The sequence below is a fragment of the Crinia signifera genome, chromosome 7, assembly GCF_055691185.1.
Source record: "Crinia signifera chromosome 7, ASM5569118v1, whole genome shotgun sequence".
Classification (NCBI taxonomy): domain Eukaryota; kingdom Metazoa; phylum Chordata; class Amphibia; order Anura; family Myobatrachidae; genus Crinia; species Crinia signifera.
This window is the reverse complement of record NC_139223.1, coordinates 8,193,435-8,205,881: the sequence shown is the minus strand read 5'-3', so window position 1 is coordinate 8,205,881 and position 12,447 is coordinate 8,193,435. Positions and strand designations below refer to the sequence as shown.

The 12,447-nt window shown below is 43.6% G+C and overlaps 1 protein-coding gene across 2 annotated transcripts in view; it reads right to left on the bottom strand.

The window, feature by feature from the left end:
* The window catches only part of LOC146019740 (uncharacterized), a 781,584-nt gene that overhangs the window by 350,800 nt on the left and 418,337 nt on the right, over positions 1-12,447 (bottom strand). The gene's annotated exons all lie outside the window — the stretch shown is intronic.

The window sequence follows — 12,447 nt, the reverse complement described above, 5'->3', positions numbered from 1 at the left end:
GACTTATACAGCAGTATCACTGGACTGGATTTATACAGCAGTATCACTGGACTGGACTTATACAGCTGTATCACTGGACTGGACTTATACAGCAGTATCACAGGGCTGGACTTATGCAGCAGTATCACTGGACTGGACTTATGCAGCAGTATCACTGGACTGGACTTATACAGCAGTATCACAGGACTGGACTTATACAGCTGTATCACTGGACTGGACTTATACAGCAGTATCACTGGACTGGACTTATACATCAGTATCACGGGACTGGACTTATACAGCTGTATCACTGGACTGGACTTATACAGCTGTATCACAGGACTGGACTTATACAGCAGTATCACTGGACTGGACTTATACAGCTGTATCACTGGACTGGACTTATACAGCAGTATCACTGGACTGGACTTATACAGCAGTATCACTGGACTGGACTTATACAGCAGTGTCACAGGGCTGGACTTATGCAGCAGTATCACTGGACTGGACTTATGCAGCAGTATCACTGGACTGGACTTATGCAGCAGTATCACTGGACTGGACTTATACAGCAGTATCACTGGACTGGACTTATACAGCTGTATCACTGGACTGGACTTATACAGCATTATCACAGGGCTGGACTTATGCAGCAGTATCACTGGACTGGACTTATACAGCAGTATCACTGGACTGGACTTATACAGCAGTATCACAGGACTGGACTTATACAGCTGTATCACTGGACTGGACTTATACAGCAGTATCACTGGACTGGATTTATACAGCAGTATCACTGGACAGGACTTATACAGCAGTATCACTGGACTGGACTTATACAGCAGTATCACAGGGCTGGACTTATGCAGCAGTATCACTGGACTGGACTTATGCAGCAGTGTCACTGCACTGGACTTATGCAGCAGTATCACTGGACTGGACTTATGCAGCAGTGTCACTGGACTGGATTTATACAGCAGTATCACTGGACTGGATTTACACAGCAGTGTCACTGGACTGGACTTATACAGCAGTATCACTGGACTGGATTTATACAGCAGTATCACTGGACAGGACTTATACAGCAGTATCACTGGACTGGACTTATACAGCAGTATCACAGGGCTGGACTTATACAGCAGTATCACTGGACTGGATTTATACAGCAGTATCACAGGGCTGGACTTATACAGCAGTATCACTGGACTGGACTTATACAGCAGTATTACTGGACTGGAGTAGCAGCACCATGACTTTGCACAGACCGAGCACCAGGTCACCCCCCATCATCAGACCATGGAGCACACCACAGACCTTTCTATCCCCTCTCTGTCCAAACCTGGACTGAAAATGGTGCCGCACTTATATGGGGTCCGGATCTCGTGAGATCTGACAGCGGGATCTGATGTTTTGCAGAGACCTGTGCTCCGGATCTGGGAGGAAATTCCCGAACAGGCTAGGAGATAAGGCTCGGATTCAGGGTGTTCGGATGTGGGGAATCCAAATCTGCTCACCACTAATTTTCAAAAATGGCACCCTATTACATCCAGCCCCAGATCTAGCTGTACACATTATACAGTACTAGATATCCTGCTTTACTTGTGTTGACCTTTGGACATTCTGTAATCAGCATGTTTCTGAGTGCAGGAGACTGCTGGCATTACTACACTTTGCTGCAGAGAAATCCCCATAACATCAACTTGGTTTATGATAACACTTGGTTATCACTTGGTCTGCACGGACATACGGTATTTGCACCACACAGAAACACACACATTCTCCCACATTATATTACCACTGTACTGGCCGGACACCTTTTGGGCCTCTTAGAGCCTCAGGGTGTCCTGATTGGGGATCTTAATGGGTATGAACTTAATCTGGACCCAATCAAGTTACACTGCATTGGTTCGGTCCAACAGTGTCCAAATGCATACTGCACACTAGGGCGGAGTGAAAAAACTGAAATTGAGAAATTCAAAATCGGCTAGTGTGGAAAAGTTGTGACTTGACCTGAATAAGTAACGTGCAAAAGCTTTTTGATCTGAGTCAACATCTCCTGTTCTGGCAAGAGGCCTAAAGTTTCACGAAAACTGTGAAGATGCTCCGATCTAGTTATAATTATGTCAGGATGTCTTAGAGTAATATACTTTAGCTTAGTAAAAGAGAGTACGAGCTTGTCCTAGTGCAAAGTGACTGACTTTGGCGGGAGAAAAAATCCCTGATAATTGACCCATTTTCATGGTTTCAATTGTGAATATGGTGTTTTCTCCAGAACATGTTTTATTTTTTTATTTTTATGGAGACGATGCTATGTAATTGATGTGATCAAGAAACTAAACTTGGTGCAAAAAAACAGGTTAAATCCCTTTTGTTTGCCCTTAATAGAATAGTGCACCTCTGTGTCTTCTAATGTCCAACACACTCTTTGCTGAATGCTCCAGTAAGGTCAGTAACAATGCATTACACTCTGGTCTTTAGGTGCAGGATTTAAAACACTTCTGTTTATTGTCTTTTCTTGTGGCAGTTTATTTTAAACATGAATTGGCCTGAAGAACAGTGTTGCATCCCCTATGCTGGGAACATGAATGGGCTGCATTACAGCATATAATTATGTCAAAGATAAGCCAATACATTAACAGTTAAATACGTTGAAGTGTATTATGATGTAATATACAAATACATCTAATGTTTAGTGATATTTAAAATTATACATTAAACACTGTTTTTCAATAACAGACTGCAACAGCTACTTCTTATTAGCATGATCTGACAACCAGACACTGTTATTGATAAGACAAAATATACCGCACTCACAGTGCTCCAAAAAATGCTAAATAGTATTTTTTTTTAATTTACAGATTTCAAAAACAGTGCAGGGTTGTTTTTTTTTTTTAAACTTGGTTGACATTACTATCACTAAACATTCCTAAATGCATCGCTATAGAAAGTCGGGCTTCAGTGCGAGGGTATAGCAGGTGATAATGCAGGGCCGTAACTAGGGGGGAGCTAGGGGGTCACAAGCACCGGGCGCTGGATAGGGGGGCGCGAATGAGGAACCTTGCAGTGGAGGTCCCACTGTTCTCCTCAAGAACCGGAAGCCGCCGGACCAGAGTGTCAGTTTGCCATACTACCCCTGCCGCATTCCCTGCGGTGGTAGCAGCACCGTAGTATGGGCTGAGCAGCCAGCATCAGTCTTCTCATTGCGCCCTTGTTCCGTGCTTTCTGAACTCGCTGCAAAGTGGAGCTGGAAAGATCACAAGCAGAGCGCTTGGTGCCCGACGCTGGCAGGGGCTTGCAGAAGGTGCCCCTTCCTATCCGCCTGCCCTGGCTGCAGCAACATGGAACCGGCAGGTCAGGAGAGCTGCCCCGCACATCACAGCGCACAGCTCCTGCGCCTGATTGCAGTGAGAGCAGGGCTCATCTGTCACAGCCCACCCTGTCAGCACTCAGCACCAGTCATTTTCCCTATCCATCTGTTGTTGACAACAGACAAATGCAGCTTCCCCCCTATGCCGGGAGCCTGAGGGAAATGCTGCCATCGGGACAGGATGCAGACCCTGCGCGGGAGTGTGGCCACACAGTGTCCAGGGTGCTGGAGGCTATCCCACTTTGCAAACTGGACGGTGAGTGCATTGTTGTGGGGTTGTTTTTTTTTTTTTGGGGGGGGGGGGGGGGCACCAAGTGACTGCCTAGCTACACTTACTTCTAAGTTCTGCCCTGCATACATGTAATGGTTTATTTAAATCTTCTACCAATATAAATATCCGCGTCTGTACACTGATATAATGGTAACACTTACTTAGTGGTTCTACCATGCGTTCACGTAGCAGGATTTTTGTAATCAGGACCCCAATCTCCAACGGTAAGAAAGATATTTATTTTCCAAAAGGCATGCAAACCAGCCGGCAAACAGGGGAAATGTACACAGGAAGGTGAATGAGGTGGTAGCGAGGCGGGTGTCCGATGGACCGGTCAGAAGCGCTGCAGACACTGGAGACTGTGACACCTTCCATCCTCAGACGTGCGCTTCCGTCCTCCTCATAGATGGATATTCGCAAGTAACAGGAACGGCATCTATGCGTTTTTGAAAGCTATTTCCTTTATCAAGAGATCATATCTTGATAAAGGAAATAGCTTTCCGAAACGCATAGATGCCGTTCCAGTTACTTGCGAATAGCCATCTATGAGGAGGACGGAGGCGCATGTCTGAGGACGGAAGGTGTCACAGTCTCCAGCGTCTTTCAGCATGGTTTTGCCCATTTTGAGAACAAATTTGTACTGCGATCAGATCTGAATAAGGGCCATAACGCAGTGATCCAACCGTTCACAGAAAAGCCTCATTACCTTTTCACTACTAATGTCCTACCAACCTTCTATATAACAGGACATTAGCACATATGGAGTAAAGCTGATTATATTTTTTACAACCTTATAAGAATTTAGGAATGTTTTTTGATAGTAATGTCAATCAAGTTTAAAAAAAAAAACCTGCACTGTTTTGGAAATCTGTAAATTTTAAAAAAATATACCATTTAGCATTTTTTTTGGAGCACTGTGAGTGCGGTATATTTTGTCTTATCAATAACAGTGTCTGGTTGTCAGATCATGCTAATAAGAAGTAGCTGTTGCAGTCTGTTATTGAAAAACAGTGTTTAATGTATCATTTTAAATATCACTAAACATTAGATGTATTTGTATATTACATCATAATACACTTCAACTTATTTAACTGTTAATATATTGGCTTATCTTTGGCATAACTATATACTGTAATGCAGCCCTTTCATGTTCCCAGCATAGGGGATGCAAGCGGGATGCAGTTAAAATCCCGGCGGTCGGGATCCCGGCGTTCAGAATCCCGACACCGGAATCCCGACCGCCGAAATCCCGACACATTCTCCCTCCTGGGGTGTCCACGACACCCCTGGAGGGAGAATAAATTAGTGTGCCGAGCGTAGCGAGGCATCGGGCCCCCCACGTCCCCCCCTTGTCGGGATTTTGGCTGTCGGGATTCCGGCGTCGGGATTCTGAACGCCGGGATCCCGACCGCCGGGATTCAATACTGAATCCGATGCAAAACTGTTCTTCAGGCCACTATTCTATTATGGGCAAACAAAAGGGATTTACCCTGCTTTTTTTGCACCAAGTTTATTTTCTTGATCACATTAATTACAGAGCATCCCCTCCAAAAAAAAAAAAAAAGAAAACACATTCAGGAGAAAACACCATATTCACAATTGAAACCATAAAACGAATCATTTATCAGGGATTTTTTCTCCCGCCAAAGTCGTTCACTTTGCACTAGGACAAGTTTGTAAGTTTTTTTGGTACTTGTTTCCTAGCACGGCGCCACCGATTTTGATTGTATGCATTGGGTCGGAAAAATCGGGTCGATCGCATCGCATGCCAACCAAATCACATGCGATGCGATCGACGCGATCGACCCGATCAATGTCAATGTAAAATGGTCCCTGAGACCCGATTTAACATTGATTTCAATGTAAAACCCCCCCATTTTAATACTAAACCCCCCTCATGTTTCAAATGCCCCCCACCCACTGTTAATGCCACCCTACTATTACCTGTGAAGCCCGAAGCGTGGCGAGCGCAGCGAGCCCCGCGAGGGACGCGGATACCTTCACAGGTATCAGTGTCCCCTCGCGGGCTTCATTTTTAAACATCATTTTTAACCATATTCAATGTGAAATGGGCCATATTGGCCCATTTCACATTGTCACCTATGTAAAATCGGGTTTATCGCGTTGATCGCATCACGGCCCATTATAATGGGCCGCGACCGACGCGATCAACCCGATTTTCACTGAAAAAAAAATTAACATTGTTCCCTATGGGAAAATCAGGTTGATCGCGTTGGTCGCATCGCGGACCCTTATTAGGGGCCGCGATGGACGCGATCAACCCGATTTTGTCTTTCACCGGCAAATTAGCTGGTGATTGACACAAAATCGGGTCCATCGCGTTGATTGTATGCCTTAAGTGCCTTAAACTTAAGGCATACAATCAACGAGATGGGCGCCGTGCTGGGAAACAAGTACCGTTTTTTTTACTATGCTAAAGTATATTAATAAACCACTCTAAGAGATCCTGACATAATTTTAACTAGATCGGAGCATCTTCATAGTTTTTGTATTTTTCACCTTTTGGCCTCTTGCCAGGACAGAAGATGTTGACTCAGATCAAAAAGCTTTTGCACGTTTCTTATTCAGGTCAAGTCACAACTTTCCCACACTAGCCGATTTTGAATTTCTCAATTTCAGTTTTTTCACTCCGCCCTACTGTACACACAGACAAAAATCTTGGGGAAATAATGGCTAATCTTCATATGGGCCGGGATGTAACAAGACCATTTTGGTTCAATTTTTTCGATTTTTTTTTAGCAAAAAATGAACATTTTACAAGTCGGCCAATGTCATAGCATCTGAGGAAGCTTTCGGCCAAAGTACTAGGATACGAGTTTGTTACTTGGACGCAATACAGCTTGATAAAGTCAGACATCTTTACAGCTGGTTTGTTTGGGTGAGTACATATGTAATATATAAACAATGTAAAAAACATTTTTACCTTAAAAATGCAAATATATACTTTGTTGTCAAAATAGCTCATGTACTGTACATTTAATGTTTCATTCCCCCCACCTGTTTTTCACCATAGAATTCAGATGCACAAGCAGGCTTTGCTGATTAAAATGCAATAAAGCGTGCCCATATTCTGTATGTTATTGCGACTGTAACTGCATAAATGATCTGCAACAGTATTTCCCAGCCAAACAGTGTAATTCCTTTGTTATGCAGATACAGTCGCACACATTGATATACAGCATGCCTATATTTTTGGTCTAATTGTGACTGTATCTGCTAAAAAGCACCAGCTTCTGAAATCATGGAATAGGCCCAAGAGGAAGTACAGTAATAGCATATTTGTAGCGAGTTCTTATCACTATTATCACTGAATGCTGGCTTTATATAGCACCAGATGACAAAGCAGAGGACTTTGATTTAAAGGAAAAAAAACCTCTATGTAACAGAGACAGTACAAAGCTATCAGACATACACATATGAGTGTCTCTGATCAGAGCGAAGTGCTGGTAAGTACAATAAGTTGTGGTTTCATTATTGCGAATTAATAAAATGTGTGTGTGTGTGTGTGTTATGAAATAAACAATGTAAAATCCTGTACTGATCCTGTAGTCGGGGCTCCTGTCCATATTGCTACAGTCCTTAGATTGTCAGCTCCTCTGGTTGGATCTTTGGGTCAGTGCAAGTAACATAAAATATACTGTATACGATGTACTGTATAAGGCACAGAATATGTGTTTCCTTAACTGTCAATGGGCAATTCGGGAAAGTTACTGGGATTTCAGCCTGGAAGTCTAATGAATTGTCAATGTCTAATGGTGTGTACACACGGTGAGATCCCCTTGTTATTCGACTTAAGATCCGAGTGCTGTACAATCTTTGCTGTCTCTGTACTAGTAACATACAAATCATACAATCTGCATTAGATTTGCACTATATAGTCATTGCTGCCCTGTCTATCTGGGTTTCGATTTGTGCTGTCCCAGGAGCGCGCATCGGGAGCGCAAGGTAAAAACCTGTGAGATCTGCATACAATCTGCTAACGATATGTATGCGATTTTGACTATATAGTCACAATCTAATGTCAAATCTCACCGTGTGTACACAGCTTTACGCTGTGTACACACTTGTACAATTTAGACTATATTACAATTTAGACTATCTGCATACAATTTAGACTATATAGTGCAGAGCTGCACTATATAGTCTATGCAGTCAAGACTTTCTGGCTGCGATACGGGAGCGCGCATCGGGATCGCAAGGGTTAAAACCTGTGCAATCTGCATGAGATCCAGATGAGATTTTGACTATATAGTCACAATCTCATGCACATTGTACAAGTGTGTACACACCAATAACTGATAACCCTGTGTGGCTACTTACTTTGTTTTGCAATGTTCTAATAGAAATGTTTTGTTGGTCTACGCTGTATATCTGTTCATTTTACTTATTCACGACCAGCTGAGGTCCCGGCGTTGCTCAGGTTCGGTTGTGAAATTAGCATTGCTCGAACTTTACCCTTCTCTTGTTTTAAGCCTGGCAGCTACTGTATTCCATCAGACCCAGGAGGCGGCTGCCTAGTGTCATTTGTGTTGCTGGGGTTTCCCAGAATCCCCAGACATTCCCTGAACAGCAATTTTTTTTTTTTTTTGTGGGGCATGGTTTTTGCCTTTTTTCTGCATCTGTAACGTTTTATCAAAAAAGAAATTATATTTTTGGAACTATGTAATTTTTTTCTTTTTTGGGAATTTTTTAATTTTAATGGCATTTTTTGCATTATGTATTTTTTTGTTATGTTTGTAAATTTGAATTTTTTAGCATTATCATTATTTAAGGCCCGTACACACTGGGTGACTTTGAGCTGAAAGTCGCTCAAAACAGCAGTCAGATCTGAAGCCTGCACTTCATGATTGTATCCATTTTTATGCTTATTTAATTTATTTATTTAACATTTCTGTACTATACATAGTGTTGATATTATTATACTGAGTGCAGTTGCGCCCCTTATAAAGGGATTAGCGACTTTGGTCAATATTTCCATTTCCCAAGTGTATCAGGTGCAGAGGCCGCTCCTGATAGGCTGAGGGTAGTCCTAGTGACTGACATGTATGCAAGCAGCTCCTCAGTGTCCGCTGGAGCCTGGTGTTTGCATGTTTTGTTATTTTTAACCCATGGATTTCATACTTTTGACCAAAGAGGACCGATCTACACCAAAGCTGGTAGATATAATTTTTTTCACAGGTACCCATGGGATTCTACAGGACAAGTGGACGAACCTGCGTTATCAGGATAGGTAAGTATGTAAGGATGGTGTGTGTAAGAAAGTTACACTTTACTATGTGTGTACTATGTGGAGGTATTGGTTCTGTAGAGGGACTACAAGTCCCAGAGGGCCCATTACAGCCCTGCATATTGGGACTTGTTGTTCTCCAAATCCCTGCATAAGGGGGAGGCTTGCTGGGAATTGTAGTTCCACTACACAACCCATACTTATTTATGTAATTATTTTGTTAATACTTTAATGAAATCAGCCCAGCACCCATCGCCCAGGGGTGCTGGGGACAGCCCTAGTATTTAGCCCAGGCTGGGGTACCCTGGAGGGAGGACCCATTTGTTGGGGGTCCCCACTCCTCCAGGGACCCAACCAGAGTTAAGGCCCGTACACACTGGGTGACTTTGTGCTGAAAGTCACTCAAAACAGCCGGTTTGAGCTGCTTTCAGCTCAAAGCCGCCCAGTGTGTTTGGCCCCGCGATGAGCGGTGAGTGCTGCTGCGCGCTCCCGCAACATCACTGGGAAAGCCGCTCATCTGCTGGTTATACCAGCATATCTCCGTTATGCAAAGCTGTCTGCCCCGTCTGTCAGCGGCGGGGGGAAGCCGCTCAGTGTGTATGCACTGAGCGGCTTTCCCCGCAGTGATGAACGCTATCATCGCTGTCCATACACGCTGGGCATAGTGTACTGCTTTAGCCGCGGTACCTTACATAATAAGTGTCCCTCAGTTGTGGCATTACCCTGATGGCAGATGGAGCCCAGTGCTGGTTTCAAATTTACAGGAGACCCCTACTCCCTTTGTCCCCATATTTTTGGATCCAGACCCGGGCATAGAGCCCGGTGCTGGATTTTGAAATACAAGGGGACCCCAGGTCTCTTTTCCACTGTATTTCTGGAAGCAGCACTGGCTCAGAGAGCACAGGGTTGGTTATACTTATGGGGGGGGGGGGGGGGGGCGGGTACCGCGGCTAAAGCAGTAAAGGTACATACACACTGGGCGACTATGCCCAGAGTGTATGGACAGCGATGATAGCGTTCATCGATGCGGGCAAAGCATACGCACTGAGCGGCTTTCCCCCGGCGCTTACGGAGGGTGGGAGGGGATGTTGCATAGCGAAGCGCTGTGCAAAGCCGCCCTCGTGGGGGGGGGGGGGGGGACAACACAATTTACTTAATTATTCTAATTTTTTTTTTTAGACATAGAAGACTGCACCAATCTGATTTGTGCAATGCTTCAGGCTGGTCCATATTTGGCTGCCCAGAAACTCAGCAGCAAAATATGAATGAATTAACCTACGGAAAATACGGATTCTGAGAATTCGGCAGCTTAATAACTTTGCCAAATTCTCAGGCCGTATTTTCGGGCTGATACCAGTTGTACCCATTTTTACCATGGATCAGCCTTGATCGGCAATCTTAGGATTCATTGACATCAGCAGCATTTGGCTAAGCAGAGCTTAGTTGCGGTATTGCACAGTTACACTGCCAGCAGAAGGGCAGCACCCACCCTCAGGAACCATTTTGCACTGACTGCAAGTCTGACATCTGCTATGTTGATGGCCGGTTCGGGGTTACATTCCAGGACGTATAATCTTGCGGTTAAGTATCATTGTCATCACTGTCCACTGGGCCTGTTCTTGGGGCACTGAGAGGAATGAATTCATGGAAAGATGTGGTTGGAATACTCTCCAGAGAAGACGCCAATTCCCATCAGTGGTTAACTAGGTTCTCAGTGTAACTTTGTTGTTCTGTACAAGATACAGAGTAACGATAGATCTGACCTACTCGATGAGCTAAGATCTGCTTGGGATTTAAATGGTAACATCATGGTTGCAAGTATTAGTGATAAATAGCAGACGTACCAAATCTGATAAAGTGGAGAGAGATAAACTACCAACCAAAACACACATGTAAGCCATAGGACCACCAACCATCATGCACAAAACAAATCTATTTGTGGCACATTATAAATAATTTCCCCCCTCTGCTGAAATCAACCATCTACAGTATCCGGCTACACCCTTCCACTATCCTATCAGGAAGATTATTTCCAACTTATCCAAGTAGTGGGGCAAATTAGATATCTTTATTTTCCTATGCTAGATTACAGACCTGGTAAATGATATGTTTGTCATCATATAATAATTACTGTTAGATACATTTCATAAATATCCCGATGAGCTGGTTACTCAGAAAGTGGTTGAATTTCTACATCGCTCCATCAATCTCCTTTATAGTCATAGACACATGGTGCAGCCTAGAGACCTGATAAAGGGGCACGGTTTCTCCTAACAGAGGTGTGGCCCATGTGGGAGCCACCCAATGACATCACTACCGGAGCCAAGGCCTTGCTGGGAAGCCCGTAATAACCGAAATTCAGGGGCATGCTGCATGTTTATTTTGGCCTTTTTTCAGCCGTGGATGGTGGTCCTCTCGTTGCGGAAAGGGAGCGTCACGCCTCCTGCTGCATCTTCCGTGGCACTATCTGACAACTGCATGAGCCTTGGGGTCATGGAAGACCTAGAGGTCAGAAAATCTATATCCTCTCATGTCACACCGCATCATTGCCATGGCAGCTAGATTGCATGCTGTCAGTTTGCATATGATGTATCCCATGCGATCCCATTCACCACCCGATGTATCTTTGCTGCATCGGTTGTAATCTCTGGATCCATTCCAATGCACATGGGACCATGCATTGGATTGGAATCCTAAGTAAATAGAATACATTTTAACACTTTTCACTTGATTTGTCAAAATTGTGTAGAAAAGTGTCATATTGTATAAGATTTACTGCAAGGAACTCTTTCTGTTCTCAAGGTGAGGGCTTCTGACCTCCTTCATGATTGGTAATCTCATAACCTCTTTATGGTCCGCGACAAGGATACTTTTATATTGATCTTGGATATATTTACACATCATGAATCATCCTCACTGTATCTCCCCTACCTCCCCCATGTATCAGGGTACACCCTCATCCTTAGTATTGTATGCAGGAGGAATCTAAAGACAGGGTGGACTACTGGGCCTACCCCATTTGTGCTCTATTGTACTTGGCTGATGTGACCCCATATTGTCAGGGTCCCAAATAGGGATATTGAATAATACATAAAAATATGTGTATAGTATATTTTGGAGGTGTATAAATATTGAAAAAATGACTGTTTACAGTGTTATAATATCTAACAAACATTGGACAAGATACATGACCTCTGTGTTAGGATTTTGTACACTCCGTTACTGTACATGGTTATGCTGTTATTATGAACTTCTTTCATGGCTTGATTATTAATTATCCCTCATGAGGGAGCAAAATATAACTAGAACTTTTCACAGAAAATGATGTGAAATAGTTAGTACTTGTTGGAAAATGCATGTGGAACAATTCCCCCTCCATTATAATGAGGTGGTATTGCCCTTCCAGTATATGCATAGCAGTTGGTAAAAGGACTGTTCCATTCTCCCTGCAGTTGGGGGAGAGACTTTGGATTGAACTTATTGTACCCCAGGTAAATAGTTAAATAAAGTTGTTGTACATTAAAACGGAATGAAAAAAAAAGGAGAGCAGGAGAGAGTGAGAGAGAAATTCTCCTGAGGAGA